The following is a 22,149-nucleotide window of genomic DNA, read 5'->3' on the forward strand; positions in this document are numbered from 1 at the left end:
CATCATAGTCTTTTGAACTGGAGTAGATAATTTTCCATTTTCAACTGTCGCCTTCACTTACTAAACTCAATTTGTTTTCTCTGATTAATTTTCAATCAGAGGATTAAATTGACCAAGGATCCTTTTTAATCTGTTAGTGGGACATTTTTTACATGTGGGGTGATAGTTGGAATAAATACTCTTCTTAAAAGTAGGAAAATCGTGGGGCCGGCCTGGTGGCGCAGCGGTTAAGTTTGCACGTTCTGCTTCTCAGCAGCCCGGGTTCACCGGTTGGGATCCCGTGCAGACATGGCACCACTTGGCACACCATGCTGCGGTAAGTGTCCCACATAGAAAGTAGAGGAAGATGGGCACGGATGTTAGCTCAGCAAAAAAGAGGAGGACTGGCAGATGTTAGCTCAGGGCTAATCTTCCTCAAAAAAAAAAAAAAGAAACGAAAAGTAGGAAAATCCTGTTCCTTTAGGGATGAGGGACAAACAGCAAATTATATGCCCTGACCCATTCTTAATTTCTTCTTTAGTAACAAATCTCTAGTTTTATCCCTGTAGTGATGAGCCTGCCAAGAACCTACCTTTCCCATGCCCTCTGGCAACTAGGATGACCTGTGAGCTATAAGTGGAAGTTATTGGGTGTGGCTTCTGGAAAAACTTTTGGCTTTCTCCTGTATCCTAACAGAAATGGTGATCTGATGCTGGAGCTCCAGAAACTACACTGTGCCCTTGAAAATGGAAAACATGTGCTGAGTACAGAGCAGAAAGAAAGAGCATAGTCTCTGATATATAGTGCATATATATGTGATCTATAACATACTTCCCTTGACCATGCCAAGCTTCTTAACTTCAGATTCCTTTAACATGAGACAAAGCTACATGTATCTTGTTCAGACAATTGTCACTAGTAGCCGAGTATAATTCTTAAAAACATCTCTTCAATGATGAAATACTAACATCATATGCAAACTGATAAATTAAATTTATTATTATTTCTCCTCCTACTTTCATGGGTTTACACTAATAAGTTTGAAGACATTTATTTTATTACACAAGTTTCTGAAAGTTTGTTAGAAATTATTATTATTAGTTTATTAGAAATTATTAGAAAAATAATATTCTAAGCTTTTGGGATTTTTTAGATTTTACCTTAACATCTTTGGAAAACATCTGTAAAAGTAATCACCAAACGTTAGTGAGATGGGGCTAAGAGGAATGCCTACTTTGTAAGATAATATATATGTAAGCACTCACTAAACATTAAAGGAATACATAAATATTGGCTGCTGTCCAACCAGATAAATCCTGCTTAAAGCCAAGGTTAAATCATGATAGAAAAAAATAATTACATTAAAGATAAATCAGTGAAAGTAATTCTGAGATAAAAGTAAGTATATTCTTGTACTCATATGTTTTGGCAGCACAGTATTTCAAAAAAATTCCCTTATGATATGTTTTTACAACCCTACCATTAGATGTGGAGGATTTATTTTTTTTCATCAAAGGTGTAAGTATTTTGTAAAGACTAGACGATCAGTACTGGCTCATTTTAAGAAAAGTTTGTGTGAAAATATAGCTTATGCAGTCTCACAGGGCTGCATGCTGTGCTGTGAAAACAGCGGGGAAGTCTTATAAAAAGTATCTTCACTCATGTTTTCCAATATATTAAAAAAAAAAAGGTTTGGTTTCTCAACGTCAACCTGTACTCCAGCTGTTTGTGCACATTTTTTGCGTGACTCTGCATTTTCCTCGGAGATTAAGAGGGTCTCATAAAGAAATCACCCTTTCTGAAATAGGCGATTTGCTTTTCAATACGTTGCATAACATCTGCTCTAAAGGAAGTGAGGGAGAGAAGCACAAGCCGGAGGAAAAGACAGCCCTGCAAAGTCGTAGGACCCCGGATCTGAAGGGCAAAAGCTGAAGGTAGGAAATGAACATGCATGAATTTCTATTCAGACATATTATTTGAAGCAGGACAGCAATTTGTATTTTGTAAAAACAATAGCCAGCACTGTTTTGAGAATTACCAAAATCCCTCCTTTCAATTTAGCTTGAACCATTAAACACAAATACACACATACACACAAACACACTCACAAGAGGTATAAGCCTAGCTTGTTGCATAGAACATCAAATTTTACATATTTGATCAATCTGGGCATTCATTTTTTGCATTGAATCTGAAGACCTGTGTTATCTTTAATAAGTTCCTAACTTATTAAAGTTCCTAACGTTAACAATTAACAACGATGTGTTAGTAGAGTTGCTTCATTTATTTCTCGCTGCGTCCAATTTTTATATTAATTATATCAACCAATTTCAGTACCTACCCTGTAAAAAGTTTTCTGTGGGACACGAAGCAAATAAAACCTAACTTCCAGGCCACTGCAGCCCCCTAAGAGAAGGCACGCATATCCAACTACCGGCTTGACATAAGCAAAGCTCAAAGGATATGGCAGTTCAGAACAAAGAGAAATAACAGGCGGGCATGATGAATTGTTGCCCAGAATCTTGTAGCATCTTCTCCTCCCATCAGTTTATATCACCCTGTTCATTTCTAAAAGTATGCAGCTTTTACAGAGAGCACACGAATGAAGCTTGACAACACAGTACAGGATGTGTGACTGTATTTTAGAAACAAGAACAATTTGCTACACAATTTTTGTTAAACAGTTATCCCCTTTAGACCTTTAAACAACTATGCCAAATAGAAAGTACACATTCACATTGTGTGACTTAGAGGACTTTTGTTTTTTACATGAGTGCTTATCGTAAGTGAGATTTTATGATGTCTTATTCTCAAGAAATTTTCCAAAGGAATGCATATTCAATTTATTAGAAACTTCTTTGAAATAAAAACCTAGAATGTGACAAACATGTCAGTCTGCAGGCAACATTTCAAGACCATAACTTTTATGTTACAGAAGATGTATATATTCCTATCCTGCGTCGATATGACAAAGACCAGATTAAGAATGGTCCATTTGTTTTCTATGGTGTGGAAAGCCAAATTAGATAATGAGAGACTTTGCAAAGATTTATAAATAAGGTCATTAGAGCCACAAGCAAAATGAAGAACTGTTGGTAAAGCTGCCATATGTAGAAATCTCCATTATCTGAAGGATTAAAGGAACTCGCAATAAGTAAAGTTTACCAAAGTCAGTCAATTTTCGACATAGGGCCATGATTGGAGCAAAAAAGCAGGGATATAATTATAAATAATGCAGGACTCGCCCTCCAGCTGCTTGGAATATTGACTAATATATAATTAATTTTTAAAAATCACTGTAGAAGCAGTGTTGAAAATGGATCAACAGGGGCAAGAATGGTTGAAGAGACAGCAGTTAAACTATTGGATGTGTCCAGGTGAGAGTTGATGAGGACTAGGGTTATGTTACTGGATATTCATTAATTCCAAAAATATTTACTGAATGTTGAATATGTGCCAGGGACTGTTCTTGCACTGGGGATTCAGCCATGAGCAAAACAACAAAAGTCTCTGCCCCGTGAATCTAAAACTCTACTGAAGAAGGTATACAATACGATAAATATAGACAATAAATAGTATTTTACAGAATGACAAGTACATAGGAAAAAAAAAGAAATCAAGAAAGAGGAATTTGAAATGGCATTGCGTATTGAAATTTTAGGTGGACAGCCTCCCTGAGAAAGTAACTTTTGAGTGGATGGAAATGAAGGAGCTAGCTATGAAGATCTCGGGGAGAGCATTTCATGCAGAGTGAGCAGCAAGTGTGAAGGCTGTGAGATGAGAGCATGCGTACTGAGATCAAGAAGGAGCAGGGAGTCTTTATGCTAAAAGCAGAGGGTAGGGGGAGAAGATTAAGAGGTGAAATCGGAAGGTAACAAGGGACTAGGTTATGCAGAACCTATAGATCATTGTAGGACTTTAGTGTTTACTCTGGGTGAGATGAGAAGCCTGTGTCAGTTATTTATCTATTTTCTCTTGGATCTAAAGACGTCCTTCAATATTATTCTCTATGATGATGGAGATGGGACTCTGTACATTACATTTCCCAGTTAGTCAAATGGCTCTCTGTTAAGTTTTGCAGATAGAAGGCAATAAAAAGAGATTGGAAGGCAAGGGGAGGAGAGAAGAGATACGCCCTTCTGCTTTTCCTGTTTTCTCTTTGTATCAACCAGCAGCATCTTCAACCTTCACCTTCTTTGAGCACTTCCTGGAGCAGCCCTAGGCACCTCCTCAAAGCTTCCAGCAGCGGCCCTTTGGGACTCACTTCTCTGAGGTCTGAGGTCCATTGCCATGGGGCTCCTCCTATAACCTTCCAGGTCCTGGTCATTTTCTCACCTACTCCCAGTCCCCAGGACCTAGGGATGGCACTCCCCTCTGAGTTACTATCTGGGTTACTGCAGTGTTCCGTTTTTGTCCCTTCACCTTCACGTGCCTGGGTTACCAACTTTCTGTTTAAATACCCTCTGTTCAAAATACTTAATGTGGTTTCTGTTTTCTTGATTGTGACAGCATCAGGTGCCAAGAGTGATCCCAGGAAACCCTCAAAGATGGGCTTATGGTGTTGTTTTAGATATGTCATGTCCTTGACCTTAAATTTAATTAATGCCAACTTCTTTGTTAGGATAGAAAATGGGTTACTGATATTGCTATGGCATACACTATTTAATTAAATTACCACAGGCAGTTGCTTGGGATAAAGTGCTTATTGAAATAAATATCTTAGGGGACCAAGTGGCTGCTGCAATGGACTGATATCGTGGTAATGGTACCATATGACTGTGGGGTAGAATGGCTATTTCTGACTACACTGGAGACCATATGAAAGGAAAATGATGCGCTCAGGAGTTTAACAATCTCAAAGCTTCTCTTGTGATGCCAAAAGAATCTCTTACCTTTTTATGAAGTATTTATTTTAGGTTGTACTTACCAGAGCAGATATGGCTGAAAATTAAACTCAACATTTAAGTATTTGGGCTAGTTATAAAATTACAGTGGAAGTTGTAGTCACAAATGTTCCAAGTGTCCTAAAAGAAAATTAGGACGTTGATTGGGAAGAAGTAGGGATGTTTGGGTGAACACAAATAAAGCTGATAATCTTGAATCTACTCTGAGCCTTCCTTTCAGTGAGATGCTTATTTTCCTCAAGACCTGCTGCTCCTATTGTGTCTAGTTCTACAGCGAGAGAAATCTGAGTACATTCTAATTCCAACCCAAGAAGAAACAGGTTATATTCTAAAAGAATTACAATACTTTCCTAAATTATATTGGCATGAAGCTAGGGATATATGTAAGAATGCCTTATAAGGATGTTAGACCAAGGAGGATGGAATGTGACATTGGATCAGGACAAAGTAATACACATAAGTGTTATTCTTCCAGATTTAATATGATGGGTTGAGCATGAAATTTGTTCTAACACTTTTCTTGGTTTATTTGATCTAATAGTGGCCCTCTTTCAATGAGACTGGATACGAATTTCCTAACCTAGTATAAAAAAAGGCTTAGGGATTTAGGAATCTCTAAGAATGGACTTAACTTGTGAAAATTGCACATGTACCACCACACAACATCCCTTTAGAGGGTCCAGAGGACATTCCCCTCACTAAGGCATGCACCAGTGTCTTTGTAATGCTCTATGATATCTATCCTCTAAAAGCTAAAGATGACAATGGGAGATGCTGTCACTGAAAAGGGATCCCTAATTTCAGTGGAGATCCTGGAGTCACAGAGTAGCAGAAGTTAAGTAGCAAAACTAACTTCAAGAATCAGGATTTATACAGTTACTGTAATGAACATCAAGGAAACGTTGGTAATCAGAATATCTTGGTTTGTCAGGATCTTAGACTATGTCTCCTCAATTCCTAAGAGTGAAATATCCTAGGAGTAAAATATATGGGCAGATTTCTAAAGTATTACTTAGTCAATACAGTAGGAAAACTCTAGGTCTGATGAACTGCAGAACTGCCTTGAGTATTCACAGTTTCTCACCCAATTCTCAAACCTAAGCCAATTCATTGACCTGGAGTTCTATGGTTGAAAAGGAGGCTGGATACCTTTGAGAAAGAACCTGCAATATTCCCACAATTATCTACTATAAAACTTTTCTAAGCCTTCCCAAAGTATGCTTGCACACGTTTAACTGGTGACCATGCATTAGACTTAAGTTAATGCTACTCCTAGAACTCAAAAAGCATTTTAGACTACTGGTCAAAGTGGGTTCCTGTGCAGTTTGGTAAAAAAATCCAACTCACAAGGCCAATTGAGGAGGAGGATGTAGTGGAAAAAGGAGAGCTGTGGATGTTTCCTTCTTTGCTTATATAGCATATTGCAAAATAGCAATTTTTGTAGCCCCTCCATTCAAGAGGTAGAATCTATTTTGCCACGTCTTGAAAAGGGCTGCCCTTGTGACCTCCTTTGGCCCATAGACTATGGCAGAAGTGAAATTGCGTGAATTTTAAGCCTGGGTCTCAAGAGACTTTGTATCCTTCTGCTTTCTCTTTTGGAACCCTGCAACTGCCACGTAAAAGAGCCTGTTCTTGCCATTTGGAAGATGAAAAACCACATGGAACAGAGACAAGCCATTATAGCCAAGGCCCCAGATGCACAAGACAGCCCAAAGACCAGCACAGCCATCCCAGCAGCAGACCACAGACAGATGAGTGAATCCATCTGAGTCCAGAGGAATCACTAATTTTTTTCACCCTTTTTTTTTCCTTATTACTTTGTGTAAGGATTCTAAGTGAAATTGTAAATTAACAAGAAGATTTAATATCCCCGAGAGTTGGGACATGGTAAATGTTAGGACTTGGCGTCTCCTCTTTATAGGGGAAAGTGTGAGAGTGACTTTATTTGTATAAGAGAGTTGGACCCTGCTAGGTGGAAGCATGAGGTTGTTAGAGTTGTTGCATGGAAGTTAAAATATGTGTAGAGGAGTTTTATGAGTGCTGAGTAGACAAAGCGGTGGCTTTATGATGCTGAGACTTTGGGACTTTGCCAATTACATTTCTCAGTCATATTTGCCAGCTGGCTTCCTTTTAGATTCTACCTACAGGATACATAGAGAGAAGACAGAGAAAGGGACTTCCTTCCTATTGTCCCTGTCTTTGACAGCAGTGCCCAGAAGCAGAAGTTGGATCCGGCCTCCAGCATTTTATGACATTTCCAGTACAGCCCTGGGGTACACTCTCAGAGGAAACAGCAACACCCTGGCAGTGGCTCCTCCCTTAGAAGTATGAGAACCAGCTCTGCAGAGCCCTTCTTCTAAGCTCCTAGGTTCTGGAACCAACCTCTTCCTTTTGTTCCCCAGCCCAGTGACGCAACTGTTGCCCACAGTTATCAATCTCTGTGTTACCCTTGTGCTCTTTAAGTTGTCCAACACTTATGCAAGAGTCCCCTCAGTATGAAATATCCAGCTTCGTTTCTATTTTCTTGACTACTCTCTAACTCATACAAAGCTACTGGAGGATTTTGAGATCTGGAATAATTGGTCTTGCATTTTAATATGATCATCCTGGCTGCTGTGTTGGAAAAGATTGAAAGAAGAGACCAATTAGGAGACTATTTCAGTAGAAATAGATGAAGAGAGCATGGACCTGAGGTGAAGAAATGGTTAAATTCTGCATGTGTTTGAAGGCATTGATGATTGAAATTGTAGATAGACCAAGTGTGAGTTTTGAAGAAAGAGGAAAAGTATGAGTTATTATCTAGGAAAGTAGGAGACTGAATAGAGTAGGGAAATTTAGTGCTAATGTTAGGCGACAATTAAGGTTAGTGATCATGAATTTAAAAATGGGACTGATTAGCACAGTTGTGTATTTTCTACAGATATGGTTCTACAGTGGTTCTATTTGTTAAGGTAATGCTAGCTGCTGTGACAGATGAACCCTGAAATCTTAGTGGCCCAACACAATAGAATTAATATTTCGGTAACCTAAAGTCTAATAGGTAGTGGGACATGACAGTGGAGGTGGCTGATAGAAGCTCAGCATGTGTTTTCTAAGGTTATCCTGGACATTGACACCCAGTAGGAAAACGGGGGAAGAAAGAAAATGTGGAGTATCTCAAGAAATTTTATTTATGCTAGGCCTGGAAGTGGTATGCATCATTTCTATTCACATTTCATTGACTAAAATTCAATGCCATAGCTACACCTTAAGTCAACAGAGGATAGGAAATATCGTCTAGCTTTGGACCCAGGGGGAAAGGAAAATAGGTTTGGTGAACTGTTAGCCAATCTCTGTGGAAAGAAGAGACACGGTCTGTCAATGCAAGCAGAGACTAGGCAAAGAGTTTAACCAGGGTTGTCATTTTGCAGCAGTACCACAAAAGGGAGAGCAAGGCAAGGGAGTTCAGAACATATGTGAGAAGTGGTTGACTATGAATTTAAACTGGATAAGGAGAAAGAGAGGGCACAAGGAGAGAGCAAAGATGTGAAGACTGATGTGCTGAGGTGCCAGAGTGGTGAAATGATTGTTAGAGTTGTCATTCTAGTTAAAACTAGCTGGAAAGACGGAGCTGCTGGTTGGAGAATGAGGTGCTTGAAATGGAAAATTTGGATGAATTGCAGTGCTGCCATTTACGAAGACAAGAGCATGAACTTGCAAATTATTACCTGAGATGGGGGCAAGAAAGATCACTGGGAGAGAGATTGTGAAAGAATTTAGAGTCCATGATATTGACAGATGATCTTCACAGATACTGAAAAGTTGAAGAGAGTAATAGTGAGCCAAGTGCTAAAATCTTCAAGGAATAAGGAAATGTCAAAATAAGAACATTTATTATTATACATGATTTAAAAAGCTATTTGGCAGACAAAAGGACAAGACTTAGTGATTGGTTATTGGCAGTGGAGATGAAGGAAGTGTCAAGAGTCAATCCCAGGTTTCTCACGTATGCAAATACGTGGATAGTCTAGCCCTTTACAGAGGAGGAGCACTCTAGTGTGACTATCTTTAGGAGATAAATTATGAGTTTATTTTTTGATATATAGAGTTCGAAATTTCTCTCTCTTCAATATCCAAATCAAGATTTTGAGGAGATTATTTGAAATCTAAAGGTCTAGGGCTCAGAGAAAAAACAGATATGATATATATGTTTGAGAGTCATGGGAAAAAAACCAGTATTTTAAAACATGTATTGATATTATTATCTGGGGAGCAATTAGGAAACAGAACTGAGCCTTGGAACATATAGAAAAAGTGAGGCACAAAGAGAAGACTTTTATTTGTTCAACCTACTGTATTAATTCAGGAATAAGTACACCCATGTTGATTAATTTGGCCTGATCCAATGTCATATTTTATCCTCCTTGGTCTAACACTCTTATAATATATTCTCACATATTTCTCCTAGGTTTATGCCAATATAACTTAGAAAGATCTCGAATCTTTTGGAGTGTATCCTATTTCTTCCTAGGTTGGATTTTTCACTTGTCCCTAGTAGAATGTACTCAGATCTCTCTAGTTATAGCTCTAGACACAGTAGGGGTGGTAGGCATAGGTCTTGAGGAGAAAAAGCACCCCATTGAAAGAAAGCTTAAAGCAGATTCAAGATTTTCACCTTCTATCCAAATATCCCCACTCTTTCTAGTCAATGTCCTAATTCTGACTTAGGACACTTGGATCGTCTGTGAATACACTTTACATTTTGATTCTATAACTAACCCAAATACTTAAATGTTAAGTTTAATTTTCAGCCATTTCTGCCTTGCTGTATACAAATAAAAATAAATACATATATATAAAAGTATGAGGGTTTTTTTAGGATCACAAAAGAAGCTCTCTATTTGATTTAACATTGTTAAATTCCTGAACATGTCATTTTCCTTTTTTATGGTATCCAGGGCAGACATAAATAGCCATTCTACGAAAAGCAACAGAGTATGAAGTTTAGGAGCCAAAAAATAGAGTTATTTAAGAAAGAAGGAGTGATCAGTAGAATTAATAGTAACATTTATTGGGCACTTACTAGGTGCCAAGCTATGTTCTAAGAACTTTACAAAGATTCATTTCCATTATTCTTACAACATTTCTATGAAGTAAGTACTATTTTCGTCTCTATTTTACAGAGAAGGAAACTGAAACATAGAAAGATTTTTCTTTAACTAATTGCTTAAAGTCCCAGCTAGTAATTGACAGATCCAGGAATCGATCTTAGACCTTCTGACTCCAGAGTCCACAGTTTTGACAATTACTTTATACTAACTTCTCACTAAAAGTGGTCAGTGCTACTCAGAGAGAAGTAGGCCATGGAACAGGAAGTTGATTTTTGGATTTAGTGGTGTGGAGGTCATTGCTGATAGTAATGAGAGCTGTTTTATTGGAGCAGTAGAACATGAGGCCTGTCAGAGTACGTTAAGGAGAGAGTGGGGAGGTAAGAAGAGGATACAGTGAGGGTCCTCAACTTTCTCAAGAAATATGACTGCCAAGGTCAGAAGAGGAAGAGAGATAAGATGATAGAAATAAAACTGAGGTCCAGGAAAGTTTTGTTTTTGTTTATGTTTTTTGTTTTGCTTTTAAGATGAAAAGAGCTCTTTAAATGTTTATGAGAAGGAACTGTTGAGAAAGGAGGTTGATTATATAGGAGGGCAACAGGATAATGTGCATGCTTCCTGGGAAGGTGAGAGGGGATTGAATCTAGGGCGCTGATGCAAGGACTGACCTTAAGAGGATCAGGAACAATGCTTCTTCTATTTGAACAAGAGGAAAGGAGACTAGAATGGGTGCAAACGCGATTAGTTTTATAGGTTGAGTGGTTGGGAATTAAGGGTGTGCCCATTCCATAGCTTCGATTTTTCTCTTTTAGCAAGTAAATTCACCTGGACCTGAAAAATTGTGAGTCTGTTGTGGTGTAAATAGAAGTTGAGAAAAGTGTAGAACGTGTGAATAATTGAGGCCAGTGAGAGATTTGTTAATGACCTAGATGAGGTCGGTGATGACAAATTTATAGTGTTACTTTGTTCTGTTTGTTATTTCCTCCAATATCATTCACTGCCCAAGACATTAAAAATTGATTCCTTTAGGATTTATTTTTATTTTTGCTAAATGAATGCAATGAAAAAACAGAAGGAATTGGCATTTACAAGGAAAAAAGTAGCTGAAATAATGAACCATGGAACCTTAACTAAACAGGAGGATAGTAAAGATAAGAATTATGGTTATGGTTATGGTTTTGGTTGTGGTTATGGTTATGGTCATAGTCATGGTCATGGTCATGATCATGGTTATGGTTATGGTTACGGTTGCAGTTAGTGTTAGGGTTAGGATTGGAATAAGGGTAGGGTAGAGTGTGGAAGGGTCAAAGGACTAAAGACCCTGAAAAGGTCAAAGAGTAGTCATCATAGAATTAACTGAAAAAATTACCTTATGGACAGAAGATGATTTGAAATTGATTAGCTTCAGGTTATGGCCAGGTCCAGATTAGGGCCTTGAGAATGGCTGTCAGCGTGAAGTAGAGGAGAACATTGGAAACAAGCGGTTAGGTTATAACCTAATCCAGAATAGGTTGGCCATGGACCTGGAAATCTTACAGGATGATAGCAGGAATCTGGAATGAAGAGGAAGCCTATCTGTAACTTAGGTGTCAAGACCTTCAGTGAAAGAGGTGGGGTTGTTGAGTGGTTGGGAGGTGCCACCTATAAGGGATGAGAGTGAATGGTATGACTGAGGCAAGCTTGACAGCAGTAGGAGTGCTCACTGGACACTGAGAAAGCAAATGTCTGAAATCTGCTAAGCTTACAGCTTGATGCTTAGTATATGGAGGTGACAGAAAAATAAAAGCCGCTTCTTAAAGCCTACAGGTGAAATTGGTTTCTCAAGAGAGTCAGGGTCCAGTTGAGGCAGAGATGGAAGGAATATTCTAAACAGAAGTTGATGGTATAGAGGAATTTTTACATTGTGGAATAGACCTTTTCAAGGGCATTGTTATATGAGGGGAAGAAAGAAGAAGGCAGATGGGCTGGGCGAAGTTGTCTTAGGAAGGTAAACAGAATCATCTATTGCAAAATATTTTTTTTGCAACAGATTATACTATTTTTTTAAAGAAGTCACTAAGACTTTGGGCATTGACTAATTTAAGCTAAAATTAAAGGCCTGGGGATTCATGAATTTTGTCCTGACAGTCTCTTTGAAGGAGGTGGAATTGTGGGACTCATAGACAGTTCCTTGCTCACCCAAGGGCTTGAAGCCATGTTGGTTTGGCCACGGAAGTCTCAGAGCAGAACACAGAGCTTTGAGTGGTGCAATGGCCCTGTCTCTGCTGGCCCAGCATGTTTATTATTTCCCTAAATGTTTATAACTTTGACTACAATCTGTTATTGCATGTACCATTCTGGGTTGCATTTGTTTATTTACAGGTTTCCCCTATTTAACTCTGGGTTCTCAAAGGGCAAAAACTGAGTCTTGTCTTTTTATCCTTAGCTTTTATCCTAAGCACTTGGCTTCATGCTCGTTCAATAAATATTTGATCCAATGACTGTAAATACACTATTTCTAGTCCGAGTTAATTGTACTGTCTACTACTCAATATAGCTTATCAATGCTGTGCACTGCTTTGTTAGTTCATGATGACTTCCAAAAAATTTTGAAGTCTACATATATAGAGAGGTTGGATACAAACAAGAGGAAGAATGTGGAAGCGTCAGTTTGTGTACAGATCACTGATAAGAGAGAGAGGAAACCAATTAGCATTCTTTCCATTATCAGTTGTTTTCATTTGTGTTATGATGACCTGGATAGGCTCTCCCATAAGAACTAAGTAGTGAAAAAGTAAATAGATAAATAAAAGAGGAATAAGTCAATTGCTTGACTGCATTTGATACTTAAGTAATCAATCTGAAAGAATTATTTCAAGAATAAATGGCTTACTGGGCTCTAGTTGATTGTTCCTACTTGACATTTTACAATAAAACACCCTCCCTCCCTTGCATCATCAGATAATATAGCCAAACTTTCTTAAAATGAATTAAATCTCATTCATTATGTCAAAATTCAATCAGAGCTTTAATTTTTTAGTGATGTCCAGTTATAATTTACATCTTTCCTATTGAGTGAAAAACTTTTTTCCTGTTCTCCTAGAATTCTGAAACTTTTTATACTAGTTGGATTGTAATTCCTGACCACGGGCTTTTTAGGGCATGTTATAAAACAGTAGAGAGTGTGCAGTTTCATCAAACACTATCAAATATAGCTCTTGCCAAATTCCAGGGGTGACAATATGTAATAGTTTTGTAGGGAGAAGCAGAATAACATTTCACAAGGTGAGGTTTTAAGCTGATCTCTAACACAATTACACTTCCCTTTTCAATCAATCATAGAGTTGTTTGTTAAGGTTTTAATAATACTGTAATAAACATTATTATAATTACCACTTATCAAGTGCCTACTCTGTGTTAGAGGATTGACGGTATCTCGCATTATCCTAAAAACAATCCTGAAAAGTTCCATATACAGCTCTCAGACTACACATGATAAAACTTAGGTTCAGAAAAGCTAAGTTATCTGCAGTCATAAGGTTTTTAAGCAAAGACCTGGAATTTAAGACCAGGTTTGCTAACTCCCATCCCCATGCTCTTTGTGCTATGTCACATTACCTCCATGCCATATCATGTTTACCAGTGTTTCCTTAGGAATGGAGGCAAATGTGTGTGTACACACACAAACACACACTACAATAAACACTGGCCAGGACATAGAAGAAATCAGGCCCGGTTGAATGAGAACTATGCAATGATTCTAACAAAAAATTTAATATTGTATGTCTTCGATTCCATGTTGAGCTTTTTGTTTATCCATTTTAGTGGAGAAAATTGTATTTTCTGCAGAAGGATCCTTCATTTCTTGTAGTTTTTTGACATTGCTATAAATTTTAAAATGAAGATAAATAGTAGAAGGATGTTTCATACAAATAAAAAATGTTACTTTATTCTCAAAGTCAGTCCACTAAAACCAGAAACTTTATCTTTGGCCAGGATTATATTTCCACGCTCAAAGAACAGGGCCATGAATCTAATGTTGGCCAAGATTCCTATACTTGACAGAGGTACCAGTTCATCACAGCAACTTATATAACCTTGAAACACAGTAAGCATGTTCTTTGTTGTCTTTTGTGTGTGTGTGTGTGAGAGAGAAAGATTTGCCCTGACCTAACATCCATTGCCAATTCTCCTCTTTTTTGCTTGAGGAAGATTAGCCCTGAGCTAACATCTGTGCCAGTCTTCCTCTATTGTGTATGTGGGATGCCTCCATAGCATGGCTGATGAGGGGAGTAGGTCCATACCTGGGATCCGAACCCACAAACCTGGGCCGCCAAAGCAGAACATGCGGAACTTTAACCACTTGGCTGTGGGGCTGACCCCTGTTAGGGCATTTTAATAATTATTGGTGAATTGAACTACAGGTCCACAGTACATTACCTACAATTCCAAAATCCAAAAATCTTTAGAAACTGAAAATTTTAGAGGAGTGTGGTACTAGAACTCATTTGGCTCAAAAGCATGTCCTAAAAATGACATGAGGCTATATATGGTCTTTAACTTACTTGGTATGAATTTCCATGTGTTTCACACGAGGAATATTAACATTTTAACTAAAGGATGCTGCGGCTGGTGTGTAATATGGTATATGCACCACGTCACTATTCTATAATTCAAAGAATTCTGGATCCCAAAACACATTTGGCCCCAAGAGTTTAGGAAAATGAACTGTAAAATTTCATTTCTCTTTCATGGTCAGCTCTGTTGCAATTAGGCAAAAGCTACGCTAAGTTTATATAACAAAGTTTCACTAATTCAATATATTTAAAATTAAGTTGAAATAATGGGACGTATTTCGTAAGTAATTTATTAGTGTATAAATAAGTAGACTTCCAAGGGGAAGCATCTACCCTTTGTAGAGGCACATTTGGTCTTTTTTCTTTTACTGTGAAGTCATGAGAGTTCAACACTCAGGATATAGGGCATTCCCATCACACCAAAAAGTTCTTCAAGCCCTTTTGCTGTTAATGCCCTCTCCACTGTCGCCATGGCAACCACGCGTGCCACTATAGAATGGAGTTGTCCACTACATGTTCTTTTCTGTCTAACTCTTCTCGCTCAGGTTGATGTTTGGGGATTCATCTATCTTATTGCATGTATCAGTAGTTTGTTTCTTTTTTTGTTGAGTAGTATTCCAATGTATGAATATTTCATGATTTGCTTATCTATTTACCTGTTTGGGTTGTTTTTAGATTGGGACTATTATGAGTAAATTTGCTATAAACTTTCATCTGTAAGTCTTTTTGTGGGCATATATTTTCATTTTTTCTTGAGTAAATACCCAAGAGTGAAATTAATGAATCCATACAAAAAGTATGTATTTAACTATAAGAAATTACCAAACCCAGGGCCCACCTAGTCGTGTAGTGGTTAAGTTCACATGCTGTGCTTCAGCAGCCCTGGGTTCACAAGTTCAGATCGGGGGCTCAGACCTACATACTGCTCATCAAGCCATGCTGTGGTGGCATCCCACATGCAAAATAGAGGAAGATGAGCACAGCTATTAGCTCAGCAACAATCTTTGTCAAGCAAAAGGAGGAAGATAGGCAACAGATGTTATCTCAGGGCCAATCTTCCTCACCAACCAAAAAAAAAGGAGTATTGTGTGTCACTTCAATAAAATCCCACCACCACACTTAAAAAAAAAAAGAAATCACCAAACTGTTTTCCAAAGAGGTTTACCATTTTCCACCCCCACTAATAGCATATGAGTCTCAATTGCTACACATACTCAACACAGATGGTATTGTCAGTATTATTGTTTTTTTGTTGTATTGTTGTTTTGTTAATTTTAGCTAGTTTAATGAGTATGTAGTAGTATCTTATGATGGTTTTAATTTGCATTTCCCTGATGACTAAAGAAGTTCAACTTCTGTGTCTGAGCTTATTAAGCCATTTGTATGTCTTTGTGTGAAGTGTTTGTTCAAATCCCTTCTCCCCCAACCCCCCCAGCTTTTTGGTCATCTTGTTAAATTGTTGTGAATATTTCTTTCAGCCTGTGGCTTGACTTTACATTTTCTTAGTAGAGTTTCTTGCAGAACAAGTATTTTTACTTTTAATTGAGTCTAATTGAAAAAAAAAAATCTTCTGGGGCTGGCCCTGTGGCTGAGTGTTAGGTTCACGTGCTCCGCTTCAGCGACCTGGGGTTTCACCGGTTCGGATCCTGGGTGTGGACATGGCACCGCTCATCAGGCCATGCTGAGGCAGCATCCCACATGCCACAGCTAGAAGAATCCACAGCTAAAATATACAACTATGTACCGGGGGGACTTGGGGAGAAAAAGCAGGAAAAATAAAATAAGATGATTGGCCACAGTTGTTAGCTCAGGTGGCAATCTTTAAAAAACAAAATTTTTCTCCTAAGAAATTTTTGCTTACTCTAATGCTGCAAAGATTGTCTTTGATTATAACTATTCAAAACTAAAACCAAGTCTCTTTTTGCTTCTCCTTTTTTGAGTGGGAAGCTGGGCCAGATAAATGATAAATTCCTTCTTAACTAGTATTTTTTATATTAGTTCTTGAGATTGCCTATGACAAAAGCTGTACTAACTATTTTTCTAAATAATATGGCTGAGTCAGAGGTTGATATTTCCAGTTCTCAGTGAACATACACTATTAGGAGAAACTATAGTTCAAGGGTGAACGTGTTAAGTGCCTCAAGAACAATATAACCATGTTTCTAAAGATGTTCTAGGCACCAGAAGATCACTCCCAACTCCATAAAGCAAGAAAAGCTTTATGAAAAAGGTAGTATTCAACCTAGGCCATAGGTGATGGCAGAATTTTGATAGACAAGATGAAGATAGGGGATCCAACATAGCATGGTGTGAACAGGAGCATGGAAGCAAATTTTTTAATATAGACGTATTAGACCTAAGGTTGGAAAAGTAATTTGGAGGCTGGGTAGAGGGATGGTTCATGCTGTGTTAAGTGCTGCTTACCTGATAAGTAGTTGTAGGTTCTTTCTGAAGGGACACCCATTGATGGTCTCAACAGAGAAAAGGTAAAGTCAAAGAGGTGCTTTACACCAGTTTTCATTCAGCTTTGATGAGAATGGTTCAAGGGCTGAAGATATTGGAAAGAGAGACCCCAATGAGGACTAAGCTGAAAGGGAACGGACTTGACTGCCTAGTATTGCATTTATCCTTTACTTTTTTCATGTCCTGTCTCTCCATCATGATTGTGAAGTTTTTTAAAGGGTGGAGTTGTGACTTATTTCTCTTTTCATATTCACCGGCCTCTAGAGTAAACCACACAGCAGTGTTGATTGATACTTGTTCAGTCCAAAGAGAGTGCAGGAGGATGGCAGAGAGAGAACAGAAATTGCCAATTCCAAGGAATCTTAATCCTGGTCTCATAATTAGAATTGCCTTACAGGACATATATCATATTATATCAGAATCTCACTCATTTAGAGACCAGTTTTGTTTTGGGTCATGTGAAAATCGGGAAGTCACATTTGCCCTAAACTCTCTCAAATTCACTTTTACTATCTATAAAATGAGAGGTTGCCTTTTATCTCTGCACCTCCAAACATTTGTAGAAAACCAACATGTTATTTCTTTCTTAGATATCATTTAATGTGAGACTATTTACATAGGGGTCTTAAAAGTGGTCATTTTGTGTTCTAAAAAATGTTATCCCAATATTAGCATTTAGAAAGAGCAACACAGTGAATCCTTGAATATGCAATTTGCAGGGTATTGAATTTTTTCTGTTTGGTGATGGAATCCTCACCTCTGTTTGGTGATGGAGTGATTTCTGTAAGCATTTCTCAGCCTTAATTACAGGTTAGCTTTTATCACATCATACGTTGATTTAATATAATATGGCCATTGTGACATGGTTTCAAATTCTCCATTTTTCTTTTCCTATTAGTGCCTGAATACATGTGTCTTACTTGTGGGTTTAGAAGAAAGCGCTTGTCACATATTACTTTTCCACTGTAATCCCCCAACCATCAACTTGAAGGAAAGGAAGGAAGAAAAGAAGAAAAGGAGGAAGGAAAGAAGGACGGAAAAAGAGTAGACCACTGGTCGCAGAGTGCTCCTTGGGTTGAGAAGGAGAAACGACAAAGAAGGGAGCCCTGCTGGAGCCTCTCAAAACTGAAAGAGCACTACAGTTTCATTCACTGTCCCCACTACTAGTCTTCTGCAAGCCTTAAGAGTTATATTCCTCAGTTGGAGAAGCTTTGATCCAGTGTTCAGTTAATAAAATAATTTTTCCAGAAATTTACATTGGATTATATATATGGTAAAATAATGGAATTTTAATATTTAACTCGTTTGCTTGTTTCTGAATATCATTTCCCAAGGAATTATATTGAACTTTATTAACTTAATAAAAAAATACAGATTCTGTGTTACGTAAAATAATGGCACACTGGTTGCTTAATGATTTATAAGAATTAATTCTTCATCTTAAATGGAAGAAATTCTAAACTTTCAACATTTCAAGCATTTCATTTTGTTTTTTATTTACAAAGAGAAATAAGAAGCTCTCCAGAGAAAATTTCTGTGCAAGCAAAATGTGTTCCAAAAAGACTTGTGAAACTCTATTTGATATTGTTATCTACTAAGAGAGAGAATGAAATTATCACTTGATAAAGCCCAAAGAAAACTTGATGGTCTCAGATAAAATGAGTGATCTTTGCAGAGGAAAAGTACTTCACAGAAGCCGGAAACTGGGACACCAAAGGGAGGAAACTGGTACTAGAATATTTCACTTAATGACTATATGACAAGTCCATCACAGGTCATTATTTACAGGTCATTTTCCTGTCAATTGTAGGAATCCTGGCCTTAATCATTTGTGTCAACACACACTTCCGTATAAAAACTTCCAACATGATACAGATAATTCTGAGAAACACGATATGTGTTCTGACAATTTTGTGCTTTCCTTTTGACTCTGAATTTGCCAAGATATTTCCTGTTAACTCCTTGGCATGAGTGTTTTTAAGTGTCTCTTACTGATGCCAGCACTGGGTGTCATGCTGGGAAAATCCAGTTTTTGAAAGGAAAATTACAAAGCATTGTGGTCAGCATTAAATTTAAAGGAACATTGCTACTACTTTTAAATACATTTCCACAGTTAGGTATTTGATTATTTTAGACAGAATTTCTTTGTAGCATCATAACAGAATTTCTTTTTTAGCATCTTTACAGAGGTATAATTGATATACAAAGAACTGCACATATTTAATGTGTACAATTTGATGAGTTTGGACATATGCAAACACCCGTGATACCATCACTACAATCAAGGTAATAGACATATCTAACACATTCCAGAGTTTCCTCGTGTCCCTCTGTTTCGTTTTATTTTTGGTGGTAAGAACATTTAACTTGAGTTAGACCCCTTAACAAATTTTAAGTGCACAATACTGTATTGTTAACCCTAGGCACTCTATTGTACAGCAGATCTCTGGAATTTATTCATCTAGCATAACTGAAACATGCTCATTGAACAATAACTCCACATTTCTTTCCCCTGCAGCCCCTGGCAACCACTGTTGTATTCGCTACTTCAATGAATTGGACTACTTTCGATGCCTCATATAAGAGGAATCATGAAGTAATTGCCCTTCTTTAACTAGGTCATTTCATTTGGCGTAATGTCCTCTAGGTTCATCCATGTTGTCGTAAATAGCAGCATTTCTTTCTTTTTTAAGGTTGAGTAATATTCACTGTATGTATATGCCACATTTTCTTTATCCATCCATGTGTTGATGAGCACTTGGGTTGTTTCCATATCTTGGCTACTGTGAATAATGCTGCAGCAAACATGGGAGTGAAGATATATCTTCAAGATCCTGATTTCAGTTCTTTTGGATGTATACCAAAAGGGAGATTGCTGGACCATATGGTAGTTGTCATTGTAATTTTTTGAGGAACCTCCACAAATTTTCCCATAGCTGCTACATTATTTTACATTCCCATGAACAGTATACAAGGGTTCCAATTTCTCCACATCCATGCCTACTCTTATCTTTTCTTTTTATGATGATAGACATCCTAACAAGTGTGAGGTGATAGCTTGTAGTTTTGATTTGAATTTCCCTAATAATTGGTGATGTTGAGCACCTATTCATATGCCTTTTTGGCCATTTGTAAATCTTCTTTGGAGAAATATCTCTTCAAGTTCATTGCCCATGTTGTAATCAGGTTGTTTTTTGCTATTGAATTGTAGGAGTTCCTTATATACTTTGGAAATTAACCCCTTACCAGATATACGGTTTGCAAATATTTTCTCCCATTCTGTATGTTCACTTTTCACTCTGTTGATTGTTTCCTTTGCTATGACATAAGCTTTTTAGTTTGATGTAGTTCCACTTGTCTATTTTTGCTTTTGTTGCCTGTGCTTTTTGTGTCATCTCCAAGAAATCATTGCTGAGACCAATGTCAAGAAGATTTTCTCCTATATTTTATTCTAGAAGCTTTATAGTTTTAGATTTTACGTTACATCTTTAACCCATTTTGAGTTGATGTTTGTGTATGGTGTAAGATAACAATGCAATTTCATTTTGTTGTTTGTGGATGTCCAGTTTTCCCAACACCATTTGCTGAAGAAACTGTCCTTTCCCCATTGTGTAGTTTTGGCACCCTTGTTGATCAGTTGACTATGTGTGCGGATTGATTTCTGAGCTCTCTATTCTGTTACATTGGTCTGTATGTATGTCTTTATACCAGTGCCATGCTGTTTTAATTACTGTAAGCATTGTAATATACTTTGAAATCAGGAAGTGGAATGTCTCCAGCTTTCTTCTTTCCCAAGGTTGTTTGGGCTATTCCGAGGTTTTGTGGTTCCATATAAATTTTAGTATTGGTTTTTCTATTTCTGTGGAAAAAATGCCATTTGGAGTTTGATGGAGATAACATTGAATCTATAAATCGCTTTGGTTAGTATGGGCATTTTAACAATATTAAGTCTGCCAATCCATGAACACGGGATGTCTTTCTATTTATTTGTGTCTCCTTTAATTTCTTTCATCAATGTTTTGTACTTTTCAGTGTCCAAGTCTTTCACTTCCTTGGTTAAGTTTATTCCTAAGTATTTTATTCTTTGATGCTATTGTATATAAGATTGTTTTCTTAATTTCCTTTTTGAAAGGTTCATTGGTAGTGTATGGAAATGCAACTGATTTTTGTGTGTTGATTATTTGTGTCCTGCAACTTTATTGAATTTGCTTGTTAATTCTAACAATTCTTGGTTTTCTTTTCCTTTTGTTTTTTGTTTTGTTTTGTTTTGTTTTGTTTTTTTGGATTGCGATGTTTTATTGCAGTAACATGGGTTTATAACGTTATATAAATTTCAGGTGTACATCATTATATTTTGAGTTCTGTGTAGATTATATCATGTCACCACCCAAAAACTGATTAAAATCCATCACCATACACATGTGCCTGATCACTGCTTTTGCCCTCCCCCCTCCTCCCTTCCCTTCTGGTAACCACCAATTCAATATCTATCTCTATATGTTTGTTTCTTGTTGTTTTTGTCATCTGTTTATGAGTGAGATCATATGATATTTGACTTTTCCCTCTGACTTATTTCACTTAGCGTAATAACCTCAAGGTTCATCCATGTTGTCACAAACGACCAGATTTCATCATTTCCTATGGCTGAGGAGTATTCCATTGTGTGTATATACACCACATCTTCTTTATCCATTCGTCCCTTGATGGGCACTTAGATTGCTTCAAGTCTTTGCTATTGTGAATAATACTGCAGTGAACATAGGGGTGCGTATATCTTTACACATTCGTGTTATCATGTTCCTTGGATAAATACCCAGTAGTAGAATAACTGGATCACATGGTAGATCTATTCTTAATTTTTTGAGCAATCTCCATGCTGTTTTCCATAGTGGCTGCACCAGTTTGCACTCCCACCAGCAGTGTATGAGAGTTCCCTTTTCTCCACATATTCTCCAACACTTGTTAATTTCTGTCTTGTTAATTATAGCCATTCTAATGGGTGTGAGGTGATATTGCAGTATTGATTCGCATTTCCCTGATACTTAGTGATGTTGAACATCTTTTCCATGTGCCTGTTGGCCATCTGTATATATTCTTTGGAGGAATGTCTGTTTATATCTTTTACCCATTTTTTAATTGGGTTATTAGTTGTTTTGCTGT

The 22,149-nt window shown here is 37.4% G+C and overlaps 1 long non-coding RNA gene across 2 annotated transcripts in view; it reads left to right on the top strand.

Annotated features, from left to right (window-relative positions):
* The first annotated feature begins 1,704 nt into the window (after nt 1-1,704).
* LOC111772529 (uncharacterized) overlaps nt 1,705-22,149 on the top strand; it is a 38,852-nt gene continuing 18,407 nt past the window's right edge. Inside the window, exons 1-3 of one of the 2 annotated variants that reach the window (XR_002806451.2) lie at nt 1,705-1,913; nt 13,946-14,057; nt 17,888-19,275. This is a non-coding gene — a long non-coding RNA (uncharacterized lncRNA). The remainder of the gene's footprint in view (nt 1,914-13,945; nt 14,058-17,887; nt 19,276-22,149) is intronic. The other variant, XR_011434712.1, reaches the window with a different exon arrangement.

The sequence above is a fragment of the Equus caballus genome, chromosome 2 (genome assembly GCF_041296265.1).
Source record: "Equus caballus isolate H_3958 breed thoroughbred chromosome 2, TB-T2T, whole genome shotgun sequence".
Classification (NCBI taxonomy): domain Eukaryota; kingdom Metazoa; phylum Chordata; class Mammalia; order Perissodactyla; family Equidae; genus Equus; species Equus caballus.